Source organism: Sphaerodactylus townsendi, linkage group LG15 (assembly GCF_021028975.2).
Source record: "Sphaerodactylus townsendi isolate TG3544 linkage group LG15, MPM_Stown_v2.3, whole genome shotgun sequence".
Taxonomy (NCBI): domain Eukaryota; kingdom Metazoa; phylum Chordata; class Lepidosauria; order Squamata; family Sphaerodactylidae; genus Sphaerodactylus; species Sphaerodactylus townsendi.
This window is the reverse complement of record NC_059439.1, coordinates 1,397,774-1,413,224: the sequence shown is the minus strand read 5'-3', so window position 1 is coordinate 1,413,224 and position 15,451 is coordinate 1,397,774.

Below are 15,451 nucleotides of genomic sequence, written 5' to 3'. Positions count from 1 at the left end.
GGTGGGGGGGGGGGGGGGTGGGGGGGGGGGGGGGTGGGGGGGGGGGGGGGTGGGGGGGGGGGGGGGTGGGGGGGGGGGGGGGTGGGGGGGGGGGGGGGTGGGGGGGGGGGGGGGTGGGGGGGGGGGGGGGTGGGGGGGGGGGGGGGTGGGGGGGGGGGGGGGTGGGGGGGGGGGGGGGTGGGGGGGGGGGGGGGTGGGGGGGGGGGGGGGTGGGGGGGGGGGGGGGTGGGGGGGGGGGGGGGTGGGGGGGGGGGGGGGTGGGGGGGGGGGGGGGTGGGGGGGGGGGGGGGTGGGGGGGGGGGGGGGTGGGGGGGGGGGGGGGTGGGGGGGGGGGGGGGTGGGGGGGGGGGGGGGTGGGGGGGGGGGGGGGTGGGGGGGGGGGGGGGTGGGGGGGGGGGGGGGTGGGGGGGGGGGGGGGTGGGGGGGGGGGGGGGTGGGGGGGGGGGGGGGTGGGGGGGGGGGGGGGTGGGGGGGGGGGGGGGTGGGGGGGGGGGGGGGTGGGGGGGGGGGGGGGTGGGGGGGGGGGGGGGTGGGGGGGGGGGGGGGTGGGGGGGGGGGGGGGTGGGGGGGGGGGGGGGTGGGGGGGGGGGGGGGTGGGGGGGGGGGGGGGTGGGGGGGGGGGGGGGTGGGGGGGGGGGGGGGTGGGGGGGGGGGGGGGTGGGGGGGGGGGGGGGTGGGGGGGGGGGGGGGTGGGGGGGGGGGGGGGTGGGGGGGGGGGGGGGTGGGGGGGGGGGGGGGTGGGGGGGGGGGGGGGTGGGGGGGGGGGGGGGTGGGGGGGGGGGGGGGTGGGGGGGGGGGGGGGTGGGGGGGGGGGGGGGTGGGGGGGGGGGGGGGTGGGGGGGGGGGGGGGTGGGGGGGGGGGGGGGTGGGGGGGGGGGGGGGTGGGGGGGGGGGGGGGTGGGGGGGGGGGGGGGTGGGGGGGGGGGGGGGTGGGGGGGGGGGGGGGTGGGGGGGGGGGGGGGTGGGGGGGGGGGGGGGTGGGGGGGGGGGGGGGTGGGGGGGGGGGGGGGTGGGGGGGGGGGGGGGTGGGGGGGGGGGGGGGTGGGGGGGGGGGGGGGTGGGGGGGGGGGGGGGTGGGGGGGGGGGGGGGTGGGGGGGGGGGGGGGTGGGGGGGGGGGGGGGTGGGGGGGGGGGGGGGTGGGGGGGGGGGGGGGTGGGGGGGGGGGGGGGTGGGGGGGGGGGGGGGTGGGGGGGGGGGGGGGTGGGGGGGGGGGGGGGTGGGGGGGGGGGGGGGTGGGGGGGGGGGGGGGTGGGGGGGGGGGGGGGTGGGGGGGGGGGGGGGTGGGGGGGGGGGGGGGTGGGGGGGGGGGGGGGTGGGGGGGGGGGGGGGTGGGGGGGGGGGGGGGTGGGGGGGGGGGGGGGTGGGGGGGGGGGGGGGTGGGGGGGGGGGGGGGTGGGGGGGGGGGGGGGTGGGGGGGGGGGGGGGTGGGGGGGGGGGGGGGTGGGGGGGGGGGGGGGTGGGGGGGGGGGGGGGTGGGGGGGGGGGGGGGTGGGGGGGGGGGGGGGTGGGGGGGGGGGGGGGTGGGGGGGGGGGGGGGTGGGGGGGGGGGGGGGTGGGGGGGGGGGGGGGTGGGGGGGGGGGGGGGTGGGGGGGGGGGGGGGTGGGGGGGGGGGGGGGTGGGGGGGGGGGGGGGTGGGGGGGGGGGGGGGTGGGGGGGGGGGGGGGTGGGGGGGGGGGGGGGTGGGGGGGGGGGGGGGTGGGGGGGGGGGGGGGTGGGGGGGGGGGGGGGTGGGGGGGGGGGGGGGTGGGGGGGGGGGGGGGTGGGGGGGGGGGGGGGTGGGGGGGGGGGGGGGTGGGGGGGGGGGGGGGTGGGGGGGGGGGGGGGTGGGGGGGGGGGGGGGTGGGGGGGGGGGGGGGTGGGGGGGGGGGGGGGTGGGGGGGGGGGGGGGTGGGGGGGGGGGGGGGTGGGGGGGGGGGGGGGTGGGGGGGGGGGGGGGTGGGGGGGGGGGGGGGTGGGGGGGGGGGGGGGTGGGGGGGGGGGGGGGTGGGGGGGGGGGGGGGTGGGGGGGGGGGGGGGTGGGGGGGGGGGGGGGTGGGGGGGGGGGGGGGTGGGGGGGGGGGGGGGTGGGGGGGGGGGGGGGTGGGGGGGGGGGGGGGTGGGGGGGGGGGGGGGTGGGGGGGGGGGGGGGTGGGGGGGGGGGGGGGTGGGGGGGGGGGGGGGTGGGGGGGGGGGGGGGTGGGGGGGGGGGGGGGTGGGGGGGGGGGGGGGTGGGGGGGGGGGGGGGTGGGGGGGGGGGGGGGTGGGGGGGGGGGGGGGTGGGGGGGGGGGGGGGTGGGGGGGGGGGGGGGTGGGGGGGGGGGGGGGTGGGGGGGGGGGGGGGTGGGGGGGGGGGGGGGTGGGGGGGGGGGGGGGTGGGGGGGGGGGGGGGTGGGGGGGGGGGGGGGTGGGGGGGGGGGGGGGTGGGGGGGGGGGGGGGTGGGGGGGGGGGGGGGTGGGGGGGGGGGGGGGTGGGGGGGGGGGGGGGTGGGGGGGGGGGGGGGTGGGGGGGGGGGGGGGTGGGGGGGGGGGGGGGTGGGGGGGGGGGGGGGTGGGGGGGGGGGGGGGTGGGGGGGGGGGGGGGTGGGGGGGGGGGGGGGTGGGGGGGGGGGGGGGTGGGGGGGGGGGGGGGTGGGGGGGGGGGGGGGTGGGGGGGGGGGGGGGTGGGGGGGGGGGGGGGTGGGGGGGGGGGGGGGTGGGGGGGGGGGGGGGTGGGGGGGGGGGGGGGTGGGGGGGGGGGGGGGTGGGGGGGGGGGGGGGTGGGGGGGGGGGGGGGTGGGGGGGGGGGGGGGTGGGGGGGGGGGGGGGTGGGGGGGGGGGGGGGTGGGGGGGGGGGGGGGTGGGGGGGGGGGGGGGTGGGGGGGGGGGGGGGTGGGGGGGGGGGGGGGTGGGGGGGGGGGGGGGTGGGGGGGGGGGGGGGTGGGGGGGGGGGGGGGTGGGGGGGGGGGGGGGTGGGGGGGGGGGGGGGTGGGGGGGGGGGGGGGTGGGGGGGGGGGGGGGTGGGGGGGGGGGGGGGTGGGGGGGGGGGGGGGTGGGGGGGGGGGGGGGTGGGGGGGGGGGGGGGTGGGGGGGGGGGGGGGTGGGGGGGGGGGGGGGTGGGGGGGGGGGGGGGTGGGGGGGGGGGGGGGTGGGGGGGGGGGGGGGTGGGGGGGGGGGGGGGTGGGGGGGGGGGGGGGTGGGGGGGGGGGGGGGTGGGGGGGGGGGGGGGTGGGGGGGGGGGGGGGTGGGGGGGGGGGGGGGTGGGGGGGGGGGGGGGTGGGGGGGGGGGGGGGTGGGGGGGGGGGGGGGTGGGGGGGGGGGGGGGTGGGGGGGGGGGGGGGTGGGGGGGGGGGGGGGTGGGGGGGGGGGGGGGTGGGGGGGGGGGGGGGTGGGGGGGGGGGGGGGTGGGGGGGGGGGGGGGTGGGGGGGGGGGGGGGTGGGGGGGGGGGGGGGTGGGGGGGGGGGGGGGTGGGGGGGGGGGGGGGTGGGGGGGGGGGGGGGTGGGGGGGGGGGGGGGTGGGGGGGGGGGGGGGTGGGGGGGGGGGGGGGTGGGGGGGGGGGGGGGTGGGGGGGGGGGGGGGTGGGGGGGGGGGGGGGTGGGGGGGGGGGGGGGTGGGGGGGGGGGGGGGTGGGGGGGGGGGGGGGTGGGGGGGGGGGGGGGTGGGGGGGGGGGGGGGTGGGGGGGGGGGGGGGTGGGGGGGGGGGGGGGTGGGGGGGGGGGGGGGTGGGGGGGGGGGGGGGTGGGGGGGGGGGGGGGTGGGGGGGGGGGGGGGTGGGGGGGGGGGGGGGTGGGGGGGGGGGGGGGTGGGGGGGGGGGGGGGTGGGGGGGGGGGGGGGTGGGGGGGGGGGGGGGTGGGGGGGGGGGGGGGTGGGGGGGGGGGGGGGTGGGGGGGGGGGGGGGTGGGGGGGGGGGGGGGTGGGGGGGGGGGGGGGTGGGGGGGGGGGGGGGTGGGGGGGGGGGGGGGTGGGGGGGGGGGGGGGTGGGGGGGGGGGGGGGTGGGGGGGGGGGGGGGTGGGGGGGGGGGGGGGTGGGGGGGGGGGGGGGTGGGGGGGGGGGGGGGTGGGGGGGGGGGGGGGTGGGGGGGGGGGGGGGTGGGGGGGGGGGGGGGTGGGGGGGGGGGGGGGTGGGGGGGGGGGGGGGTGGGGGGGGGGGGGGGTGGGGGGGGGGGGGGGTGGGGGGGGGGGGGGGTGGGGGGGGGGGGGGGTGGGGGGGGGGGGGGGTGGGGGGGGGGGGGGGTGGGGGGGGGGGGGGGTGGGGGGGGGGGGGGGTGGGGGGGGGGGGGGGTGGGGGGGGGGGGGGGTGGGGGGGGGGGGGGGTGGGGGGGGGGGGGGGTGGGGGGGGGGGGGGGTGGGGGGGGGGGGGGGTGGGGGGGGGGGGGGGTGGGGGGGGGGGGGGGTGGGGGGGGGGGGGGGTGGGGGGGGGGGGGGGTGGGGGGGGGGGGGGGTGGGGGGGGGGGGGGGTGGGGGGGGGGGGGGGTGGGGGGGGGGGGGGGTGGGGGGGGGGGGGGGTGGGGGGGGGGGGGGGTGGGGGGGGGGGGGGGTGGGGGGGGGGGGGGGTGGGGGGGGGGGGGGGTGGGGGGGGGGGGGGGTGGGGGGGGGGGGGGGTGGGGGGGGGGGGGGGTGGGGGGGGGGGGGGGTGGGGGGGGGGGGGGGTGGGGGGGGGGGGGGGTGGGGGGGGGGGGGGGTGGGGGGGGGGGGGGGTGGGGGGGGGGGGGGGTGGGGGGGGGGGGGGGTGGGGGGGGGGGGGGGTGGGGGGGGGGGGGGGTGGGGGGGGGGGGGGGTGGGGGGGGGGGGGGGTGGGGGGGGGGGGGGGTGGGGGGGGGGGGGGGTGGGGGGGGGGGGGGGTGGGGGGGGGGGGGGGTGGGGGGGGGGGGGGGTGGGGGGGGGGGGGGGTGGGGGGGGGGGGGGGTGGGGGGGGGGGGGGGTGGGGGGGGGGGGGGGTGGGGGGGGGGGGGGGTGGGGGGGGGGGGGGGTGGGGGGGGGGGGGGGTGGGGGGGGGGGGGGGTGGGGGGGGGGGGGGGTGGGGGGGGGGGGGGGTGGGGGGGGGGGGGGGTGGGGGGGGGGGGGGGTGGGGGGGGGGGGGGGTGGGGGGGGGGGGGGGTGGGGGGGGGGGGGGGTGGGGGGGGGGGGGGGTGGGGGGGGGGGGGGGTGGGGGGGGGGGGGGGTGGGGGGGGGGGGGGGTGGGGGGGGGGGGGGGTGGGGGGGGGGGGGGGTGGGGGGGGGGGGGGGTGGGGGGGGGGGGGGGTGGGGGGGGGGGGGGGTGGGGGGGGGGGGGGGTGGGGGGGGGGGGGGGTGGGGGGGGGGGGGGGTGGGGGGGGGGGGGGGTGGGGGGGGGGGGGGGTGGGGGGGGGGGGGGGTGGGGGGGGGGGGGGGTGGGGGGGGGGGGGGGTGGGGGGGGGGGGGGGTGGGGGGGGGGGGGGGTGGGGGGGGGGGGGGGTGGGGGGGGGGGGGGGTGGGGGGGGGGGGGGGTGGGGGGGGGGGGGGGTGGGGGGGGGGGGGGGTGGGGGGGGGGGGGGGTGGGGGGGGGGGGGGGTGGGGGGGGGGGGGGGTGGGGGGGGGGGGGGGTGGGGGGGGGGGGGGGTGGGGGGGGGGGGGGGTGGGGGGGGGGGGGGGTGGGGGGGGGGGGGGGTGGGGGGGGGGGGGGGTGGGGGGGGGGGGGGGTGGGGGGGGGGGGGGGTGGGGGGGGGGGGGGGTGGGGGGGGGGGGGGGTGGGGGGGGGGGGGGGTGGGGGGGGGGGGGGGTGGGGGGGGGGGGGGGTGGGGGGGGGGGGGGGTGGGGGGGGGGGGGGGTGGGGGGGGGGGGGGGTGGGGGGGGGGGGGGGTGGGGGGGGGGGGGGGTGGGGGGGGGGGGGGGTGGGGGGGGGGGGGGGTGGGGGGGGGGGGGGGTGGGGGGGGGGGGGGGTGGGGGGGGGGGGGGGTGGGGGGGGGGGGGGGTGGGGGGGGGGGGGGGTGGGGGGGGGGGGGGGTGGGGGGGGGGGGGGGTGGGGGGGGGGGGGGGTGGGGGGGGGGGGGGGTGGGGGGGGGGGGGGGTGGGGGGGGGGGGGGGTGGGGGGGGGGGGGGGTGGGGGGGGGGGGGGGTGGGGGGGGGGGGGGGTGGGGGGGGGGGGGGGTGGGGGGGGGGGGGGGTGGGGGGGGGGGGGGGTGGGGGGGGGGGGGGGTGGGGGGGGGGGGGGGTGGGGGGGGGGGGGGGTGGGGGGGGGGGGGGGTGGGGGGGGGGGGGGGTGGGGGGGGGGGGGGGTGGGGGGGGGGGGGGGTGGGGGGGGGGGGGGGTGGGGGGGGGGGGGGGTGGGGGGGGGGGGGGGTGGGGGGGGGGGGGGGTGGGGGGGGGGGGGGGTGGGGGGGGGGGGGGGTGGGGGGGGGGGGGGGTGGGGGGGGGGGGGGGTGGGGGGGGGGGGGGGTGGGGGGGGGGGGGGGTGGGGGGGGGGGGGGGTGGGGGGGGGGGGGGGTGGGGGGGGGGGGGGGTGGGGGGGGGGGGGGGTGGGGGGGGGGGGGGGTGGGGGGGGGGGGGGGTGGGGGGGGGGGGGGGTGGGGGGGGGGGGGGGTGGGGGGGGGGGGGGGTGGGGGGGGGGGGGGGTGGGGGGGGGGGGGGGTGGGGGGGGGGGGGGGTGGGGGGGGGGGGGGGTGGGGGGGGGGGGGGGTGGGGGGGGGGGGGGGTGGGGGGGGGGGGGGGTGGGGGGGGGGGGGGGTGGGGGGGGGGGGGGGTGGGGGGGGGGGGGGGTGGGGGGGGGGGGGGGTGGGGGGGGGGGGGGGTGGGGGGGGGGGGGGGTGGGGGGGGGGGGGGGTGGGGGGGGGGGGGGGTGGGGGGGGGGGGGGGTGGGGGGGGGGGGGGGTGGGGGGGGGGGGGGGTGGGGGGGGGGGGGGGTGGGGGGGGGGGGGGGTGGGGGGGGGGGGGGGTGGGGGGGGGGGGGGGTGGGGGGGGGGGGGGGTGGGGGGGGGGGGGGGTGGGGGGGGGGGGGGGTGGGGGGGGGGGGGGGTGGGGGGGGGGGGGGGTGGGGGGGGGGGGGGGTGGGGGGGGGGGGGGGTGGGGGGGGGGGGGGGTGGGGGGGGGGGGGGGTGGGGGGGGGGGGGGGTGGGGGGGGGGGGGGGTGGGGGGGGGGGGGGGTGGGGGGGGGGGGGGGTGGGGGGGGGGGGGGGTGGGGGGGGGGGGGGGTGGGGGGGGGGGGGGGTGGGGGGGGGGGGGGGTGGGGGGGGGGGGGGGTGGGGGGGGGGGGGGGTGGGGGGGGGGGGGGGTGGGGGGGGGGGGGGGTGGGGGGGGGGGGGGGTGGGGGGGGGGGGGGGTGGGGGGGGGGGGGGGTGGGGGGGGGGGGGGGTGGGGGGGGGGGGGGGTGGGGGGGGGGGGGGGTGGGGGGGGGGGGGGGTGGGGGGGGGGGGGGGTGGGGGGGGGGGGGGGTGGGGGGGGGGGGGGGTGGGGGGGGGGGGGGGTGGGGGGGGGGGGGGGTGGGGGGGGGGGGGGGTGGGGGGGGGGGGGGGTGGGGGGGGGGGGGGGTGGGGGGGGGGGGGGGTGGGGGGGGGGGGGGGTGGGGGGGGGGGGGGGTGGGGGGGGGGGGGGGTGGGGGGGGGGGGGGGTGGGGGGGGGGGGGGGTGGGGGGGGGGGGGGGTGGGGGGGGGGGGGGGTGGGGGGGGGGGGGGGTGGGGGGGGGGGGGGGTGGGGGGGGGGGGGGGTGGGGGGGGGGGGGGGTGGGGGGGGGGGGGGGTGGGGGGGGGGGGGGGTGGGGGGGGGGGGGGGTGGGGGGGGGGGGGGGTGGGGGGGGGGGGGGGTGGGGGGGGGGGGGGGTGGGGGGGGGGGGGGGTGGGGGGGGGGGGGGGTGGGGGGGGGGGGGGGTGGGGGGGGGGGGGGGTGGGGGGGGGGGGGGGTGGGGGGGGGGGGGGGTGGGGGGGGGGGGGGGTGGGGGGGGGGGGGGGTGGGGGGGGGGGGGGGTGGGGGGGGGGGGGGGTGGGGGGGGGGGGGGGTGGGGGGGGGGGGGGGTGGGGGGGGGGGGGGGTGGGGGGGGGGGGGGGTGGGGGGGGGGGGGGGTGGGGGGGGGGGGGGGTGGGGGGGGGGGGGGGTGGGGGGGGGGGGGGGTGGGGGGGGGGGGGGGTGGGGGGGGGGGGGGGTGGGGGGGGGGGGGGGTGGGGGGGGGGGGGGGTGGGGGGGGGGGGGGGTGGGGGGGGGGGGGGGTGGGGGGGGGGGGGGGTGGGGGGGGGGGGGGGTGGGGGGGGGGGGGGGTGGGGGGGGGGGGGGGTGGGGGGGGGGGGGGGTGGGGGGGGGGGGGGGTGGGGGGGGGGGGGGGTGGGGGGGGGGGGGGGTGGGGGGGGGGGGGGGTGGGGGGGGGGGGGGGTGGGGGGGGGGGGGGGTGGGGGGGGGGGGGGGTGGGGGGGGGGGGGGGTGGGGGGGGGGGGGGGTGGGGGGGGGGGGGGGTGGGGGGGGGGGGGGGTGGGGGGGGGGGGGGGTGGGGGGGGGGGGGGGTGGGGGGGGGGGGGGGTGGGGGGGGGGGGGGGTGGGGGGGGGGGGGGGTGGGGGGGGGGGGGGGTGGGGGGGGGGGGGGGTGGGGGGGGGGGGGGGTGGGGGGGGGGGGGGGTGGGGGGGGGGGGGGGTGGGGGGGGGGGGGGGTGGGGGGGGGGGGGGGTGGGGGGGGGGGGGGGTGGGGGGGGGGGGGGGTGGGGGGGGGGGGGGGTGGGGGGGGGGGGGGGTGGGGGGGGGGGGGGGTGGGGGGGGGGGGGGGTGGGGGGGGGGGGGGGTGGGGGGGGGGGGGGGTGGGGGGGGGGGGGGGTGGGGGGGGGGGGGGGTGGGGGGGGGGGGGGGTGGGGGGGGGGGGGGGTGGGGGGGGGGGGGGGTGGGGGGGGGGGGGGGTGGGGGGGGGGGGGGGTGGGGGGGGGGGGGGGTGGGGGGGGGGGGGGGTGGGGGGGGGGGGGGGTGGGGGGGGGGGGGGGTGGGGGGGGGGGGGGGTGGGGGGGGGGGGGGGTGGGGGGGGGGGGGGGTGGGGGGGGGGGGGGGTGGGGGGGGGGGGGGGTGGGGGGGGGGGGGGGTGGGGGGGGGGGGGGGTGGGGGGGGGGGGGGGTGGGGGGGGGGGGGGGTGGGGGGGGGGGGGGGTGGGGGGGGGGGGGGGTGGGGGGGGGGGGGGGTGGGGGGGGGGGGGGGTGGGGGGGGGGGGGGGTGGGGGGGGGGGGGGGTGGGGGGGGGGGGGGGTGGGGGGGGGGGGGGGTGGGGGGGGGGGGGGGTGGGGGGGGGGGGGGGTGGGGGGGGGGGGGGGTGGGGGGGGGGGGGGGTGGGGGGGGGGGGGGGTGGGGGGGGGGGGGGGTGGGGGGGGGGGGGGGTGGGGGGGGGGGGGGGTGGGGGGGGGGGGGGGTGGGGGGGGGGGGGGGTGGGGGGGGGGGGGGGTGGGGGGGGGGGGGGGTGGGGGGGGGGGGGGGTGGGGGGGGGGGGGGGTGGGGGGGGGGGGGGGTGGGGGGGGGGGGGGGTGGGGGGGGGGGGGGGTGGGGGGGGGGGGGGGTGGGGGGGGGGGGGGGTGGGGGGGGGGGGGGGTGGGGGGGGGGGGGGGTGGGGGGGGGGGGGGGTGGGGGGGGGGGGGGGTGGGGGGGGGGGGGGGTGGGGGGGGGGGGGGGTGGGGGGGGGGGGGGGTGGGGGGGGGGGGGGGTGGGGGGGGGGGGGGGTGGGGGGGGGGGGGGGTGGGGGGGGGGGGGGGTGGGGGGGGGGGGGGGTGGGGGGGGGGGGGGGTGGGGGGGGGGGGGGGTGGGGGGGGGGGGGGGTGGGGGGGGGGGGGGGTGGGGGGGGGGGGGGGTGGGGGGGGGGGGGGGTGGGGGGGGGGGGGGGTGGGGGGGGGGGGGGGTGGGGGGGGGGGGGGGTGGGGGGGGGGGGGGGTGGGGGGGGGGGGGGGTGGGGGGGGGGGGGGGTGGGGGGGGGGGGGGGTGGGGGGGGGGGGGGGTGGGGGGGGGGGGGGGTGGGGGGGGGGGGGGGTGGGGGGGGGGGGGGGTGGGGGGGGGGGGGGGTGGGGGGGGGGGGGGGTGGGGGGGGGGGGGGGTGGGGGGGGGGGGGGGTGGGGGGGGGGGGGGGTGGGGGGGGGGGGGGGTGGGGGGGGGGGGGGGTGGGGGGGGGGGGGGGTGGGGGGGGGGGGGGGTGGGGGGGGGGGGGGGTGGGGGGGGGGGGGGGTGGGGGGGGGGGGGGGTGGGGGGGGGGGGGGGTGGGGGGGGGGGGGGGTGGGGGGGGGGGGGGGTGGGGGGGGGGGGGGGTGGGGGGGGGGGGGGGTGGGGGGGGGGGGGGGTGGGGGGGGGGGGGGGTGGGGGGGGGGGGGGGTGGGGGGGGGGGGGGGTGGGGGGGGGGGGGGGTGGGGGGGGGGGGGGGTGGGGGGGGGGGGGGGTGGGGGGGGGGGGGGGTGGGGGGGGGGGGGGGTGGGGGGGGGGGGGGGTGGGGGGGGGGGGGGGTGGGGGGGGGGGGGGGTGGGGGGGGGGGGGGGTGGGGGGGGGGGGGGGTGGGGGGGGGGGGGGGTGGGGGGGGGGGGGGGTGGGGGGGGGGGGGGGTGGGGGGGGGGGGGGGTGGGGGGGGGGGGGGGTGGGGGGGGGGGGGGGTGGGGGGGGGGGGGGGTGGGGGGGGGGGGGGGTGGGGGGGGGGGGGGGTGGGGGGGGGGGGGGGTGGGGGGGGGGGGGGGTGGGGGGGGGGGGGGGTGGGGGGGGGGGGGGGTGGGGGGGGGGGGGGGTGGGGGGGGGGGGGGGTGGGGGGGGGGGGGGGTGGGGGGGGGGGGGGGTGGGGGGGGGGGGGGGTGGGGGGGGGGGGGGGTGGGGGGGGGGGGGGGTGGGGGGGGGGGGGGGTGGGGGGGGGGGGGGGTGGGGGGGGGGGGGGGTGGGGGGGGGGGGGGGTGGGGGGGGGGGGGGGTGGGGGGGGGGGGGGGTGGGGGGGGGGGGGGGTGGGGGGGGGGGGGGGTGGGGGGGGGGGGGGGTGGGGGGGGGGGGGGGTGGGGGGGGGGGGGGGTGGGGGGGGGGGGGGGTGGGGGGGGGGGGGGGTGGGGGGGGGGGGGGGTGGGGGGGGGGGGGGGTGGGGGGGGGGGGGGGTGGGGGGGGGGGGGGGTGGGGGGGGGGGGGGGTGGGGGGGGGGGGGGGTGGGGGGGGGGGGGGGTGGGGGGGGGGGGGGGTGGGGGGGGGGGGGGGTGGGGGGGGGGGGGGGTGGGGGGGGGGGGGGGTGGGGGGGGGGGGGGGTGGGGGGGGGGGGGGGTGGGGGGGGGGGGGGGTGGGGGGGGGGGGGGGTGGGGGGGGGGGGGGGTGGGGGGGGGGGGGGGTGGGGGGGGGGGGGGGTGGGGGGGGGGGGGGGTGGGGGGGGGGGGGGGTGGGGGGGGGGGGGGGTGGGGGGGGGGGGGGGTGGGGGGGGGGGGGGGTGGGGGGGGGGGGGGGTGGGGGGGGGGGGGGGTGGGGGGGGGGGGGGGTGGGGGGGGGGGGGGGTGGGGGGGGGGGGGGGTGGGGGGGGGGGGGGGTGGGGGGGGGGGGGGGTGGGGGGGGGGGGGGGTGGGGGGGGGGGGGGGTGGGGGGGGGGGGGGGTGGGGGGGGGGGGGGGTGGGGGGGGGGGGGGGTGGGGGGGGGGGGGGGTGGGGGGGGGGGGGGGTGGGGGGGGGGGGGGGTGGGGGGGGGGGGGGGTGGGGGGGGGGGGGGGTGGGGGGGGGGGGGGGTGGGGGGGGGGGGGGGTGGGGGGGGGGGGGGGTGGGGGGGGGGGGGGGTGGGGGGGGGGGGGGGTGGGGGGGGGGGGGGGTGGGGGGGGGGGGGGGTGGGGGGGGGGGGGGGTGGGGGGGGGGGGGGGTGGGGGGGGGGGGGGGTGGGGGGGGGGGGGGGTGGGGGGGGGGGGGGGTGGGGGGGGGGGGGGGTGGGGGGGGGGGGGGGTGGGGGGGGGGGGGGGTGGGGGGGGGGGGGGGTGGGGGGGGGGGGGGGTGGGGGGGGGGGGGGGTGGGGGGGGGGGGGGGTGGGGGGGGGGGGGGGTGGGGGGGGGGGGGGGTGGGGGGGGGGGGGGGTGGGGGGGGGGGGGGGTGGGGGGGGGGGGGGGTGGGGGGGGGGGGGGGTGGGGGGGGGGGGGGGTGGGGGGGGGGGGGGGTGGGGGGGGGGGGGGGTGGGGGGGGGGGGGGGTGGGGGGGGGGGGGGGTGGGGGGGGGGGGGGGTGGGGGGGGGGGGGGGTGGGGGGGGGGGGGGGTGGGGGGGGGGGGGGGTGGGGGGGGGGGGGGGTGGGGGGGGGGGGGGGTGGGGGGGGGGGGGGGTGGGGGGGGGGGGGGGTGGGGGGGGGGGGGGGTGGGGGGGGGGGGGGGTGGGGGGGGGGGGGGGTGGGGGGGGGGGGGGGTGGGGGGGGGGGGGGGTGGGGGGGGGGGGGGGTGGGGGGGGGGGGGGGTGGGGGGGGGGGGGGGTGGGGGGGGGGGGGGGTGGGGGGGGGGGGGGGTGGGGGGGGGGGGGGGTGGGGGGGGGGGGGGGTGGGGGGGGGGGGGGGTGGGGGGGGGGGGGGGTGGGGGGGGGGGGGGGTGGGGGGGGGGGGGGGTGGGGGGGGGGGGGGGTGGGGGGCGGGGGGGGTGGGGGGGGGGGGGGGTGGGGGGGGGGGGAGGTGGGGGGGGAGGGGGGTGGGTGGGGGGGGGGAGGGTGAGGGGGTGGGGGAATGGGGGGGGGGGGGGGGGGGGGGGGGGGGGGTGGGGGGGGGGGGGGGGTGGGGGGGGGGGGGGGTGGGGGTGGTGGGGGTGGTGGTCAGCTGTGGTCCCCAGACTTGGCTTTGTTTCTCGGCACGCCTTGTGGCCCTTGACGTGAAGAGAGTCCGATCGGAAGGTTGGAGGTTTAAACAGTTGACGAGGACTTGGGAAGAGGGGTAGGAATTAGGATGTCAGTTTTCATCTGGTGCCAAGTCAGGCTTCCATCGTCCAGATCGGTTCCCAGCGGCGTTCTTGAACCTGCCTTGTGATATTCCGAGTGGTTTTAATGGAGGGGATCCTATAGCTGGGAGGGGCTGTAGGGCCACCTAGTCAGAGAAACCCGCTGCTTTCTGGCCTGTGGGAGGTACCAAACTCAAGTGGAAAAGCTCTTGGCTTGTAGGGCTTAAACAACGCAGCTAATGTTGGGCTAGCTGGCCTGGCGCTGTACCCAGGCAACCTGGCCCAGGTGCTTCTAAGGTTGGGCTCACCTGCCCCAGACCAATTTATCCAGACCCCAATCAGGCCAGTGGGAAAAAGATCCGCTTAGAGCAGGGGTCTTCAAACTATGGCCCCCCAGATGTTCATGAACTACAATTCTCATCAGCCCCTGCCACTTGACCATGCTGGCAGGGGCTGATGGGAATTGTAGTCCATGAACATCTGAAGGGCCATAGTTTGAAGACCCCTGGCTTAGAGCAAGCAGCCCCAATCACACCCCTGTGCCCCTGAGACACGCCCTCCTCCTCCTCCTCCTCCTCCTCCTCCTCCTCCTCCTCCTCCTCCTCCTCCTCCTCCTCGCCTAGAGGGGCTTTTTCCCCGCGGCCCCCATGTCTGGCTCCTTGCTCTCTCTAGCTGCGCTGGCTATGTTCTGAGGAGCACTAGGCCCAAATCTTTATCTCCAAGCCAATGCCCCTGCAGTTTACGGACCTTGCCCTGTTCGGTCCAGGAAGTTTGAGTTTCCCCAAATCTGCCTTACTGACACCCGCAGCGCTCAGTCAGACACACTTGCCCCGCGGCTCAGCTCTCTCGTCTGACGGTGGGACGTGCCCTACCAGGAACCCTCCTGAAAGCTCTTCGTGCGCTTGCCTTGCTTCGGCCTACCGGCAGCTGCCTGATCGATGCCTTATTCTGAACGGGGGCCCCAAAATGCTGCAGCCTCTCTTTTAGATACAGCCCGGAGGAGCCCGGCCTCTGCAGAGAACCCCGTCTTTGCCTCGCCTCACAAGCGCCCCCTGGTTTTTCCCGTGCCTTCTTCTCAAGAGAGAATTAGCTAGACCTAGTCAAGGAAGCATTTGCCAAATTTGACTTGTTCAAACAATTGCCAAAAGATACAGCGACAGGGTTGAGACGCACAATGGTTCCGGGTTGTGACTCTCATGGGCAGCGGGGAAGCCTGCGCAGTGTGGCAATCGTTGCCGCGAGCGTGTGCATCTTTGCACACTGATCCCCTCGGGGGAATTGATCCCTGCAGATAAGAACACGGATAGTCCTGGCCAAGGAAGCTTTTATGGGAATTGTGGCTGGATTAAGGCAGTCTAGAGATCTACATTTTGAAACCGTTGTGTGCCTCTGCCTGTCCCTCTTTTGAGTTGTAGATGTGGAGAATTAAAGTATTGTTCTTAGCATTGTTTGTAAAAACACCCGTTGTCAGGTCTGCCTGGACTAGACCTGACTGCAAAAGTTCCCAGTGGGCCACTGTCAGGAGGCACCAGCTAAGGCCCGAGAGATCCTCAGGTGCTGCAAAAGAGGAGCCGTTTCCCTCGAACAATTCCCGACTGCAACAGTGTGGTCCAGCGTAGCCACTAGTAGCTGCCACCACTTAAAAAAACCCCTTAACATAGCTTGAAAGGGAATTGTGCCTTTAAATGCCTTTTTACCATAACCCTAACCCTACAGAACCTCAGTCACTGAAGTGCAACTCGTTTAAGGGGAGAAGTTTTCAAGAAGATCCTCCTGACGTTAGTTCCCTCTCAAGAATCCAAGTTTATATTTTTCTAATGCTGTGGTGGCGAACCTTTGGCACTCCAGATGTTATGGACTACAGTTCCCATCAGCCCCTTCCAGCATGGCCAATTGGCCATGCTGGCAGGGGCTGATGGGAATTGTAGTCCATAACATCTGGAGTGCCAAAGGTTCGCCACCACTGTTCTAATGCATACAAAGTTATAGTGCTTGTAATTTGGAAGCACAGCTGGGTGCGGGGAGGCCTTGGAAAGAAACATATTCAGTTTGTCTCGTTGATAAGTAGTGTTGTTCTCAAACAGATCGACAAAGCAACCGTTCCAAAATGATGAGTTCCAATTGGAAAATTCCATTGAATGTGAATGTTGGCTTCCATTTTCATCCAACTGTTCTAACTGGGTCGTCGCACACATTGCTAGAAAAGGGAGGGGTCTTTTTATTGGATAGTTGGCTTCTTGCCGTCGACCTGCTATTGGCTTTAAAAGAAAACTCGCAAACCTTAAAACTCATTTTGGATTTTGTTGGGGTTTGGCTTCGATAACAAGAAAGTATATTATGCAGTGGTCCCTGGGATAGATGGGGGAGGGTGGCGTGCCAAAGGGTGTGGGAACCACCCTGTCCGCATCCAGGGAAATGTCTTGTCTGCATGTGGTTTTTCTGTGATGGTGTCAAATGTTGTACACTTGAATGAGCTGTAATGAATGTCCGGACACAAGTAGGTCTGCAAAGGTCTACCGCAATTAGATGTGTAACGCCTCTTATTGCCAAAGGGGTGCCTTCCACCGAGTGCTGGCCAAGGGCAGCTTGGTCCCTTCACAGCGCCCGCGGGTGTCCGCCCTGGCCCCGGTGCTCTTTTGGCGACTCACAAGCTGCTTCTGCATCTGTCCAGTTCATACCACTTCCTTATGTTCGA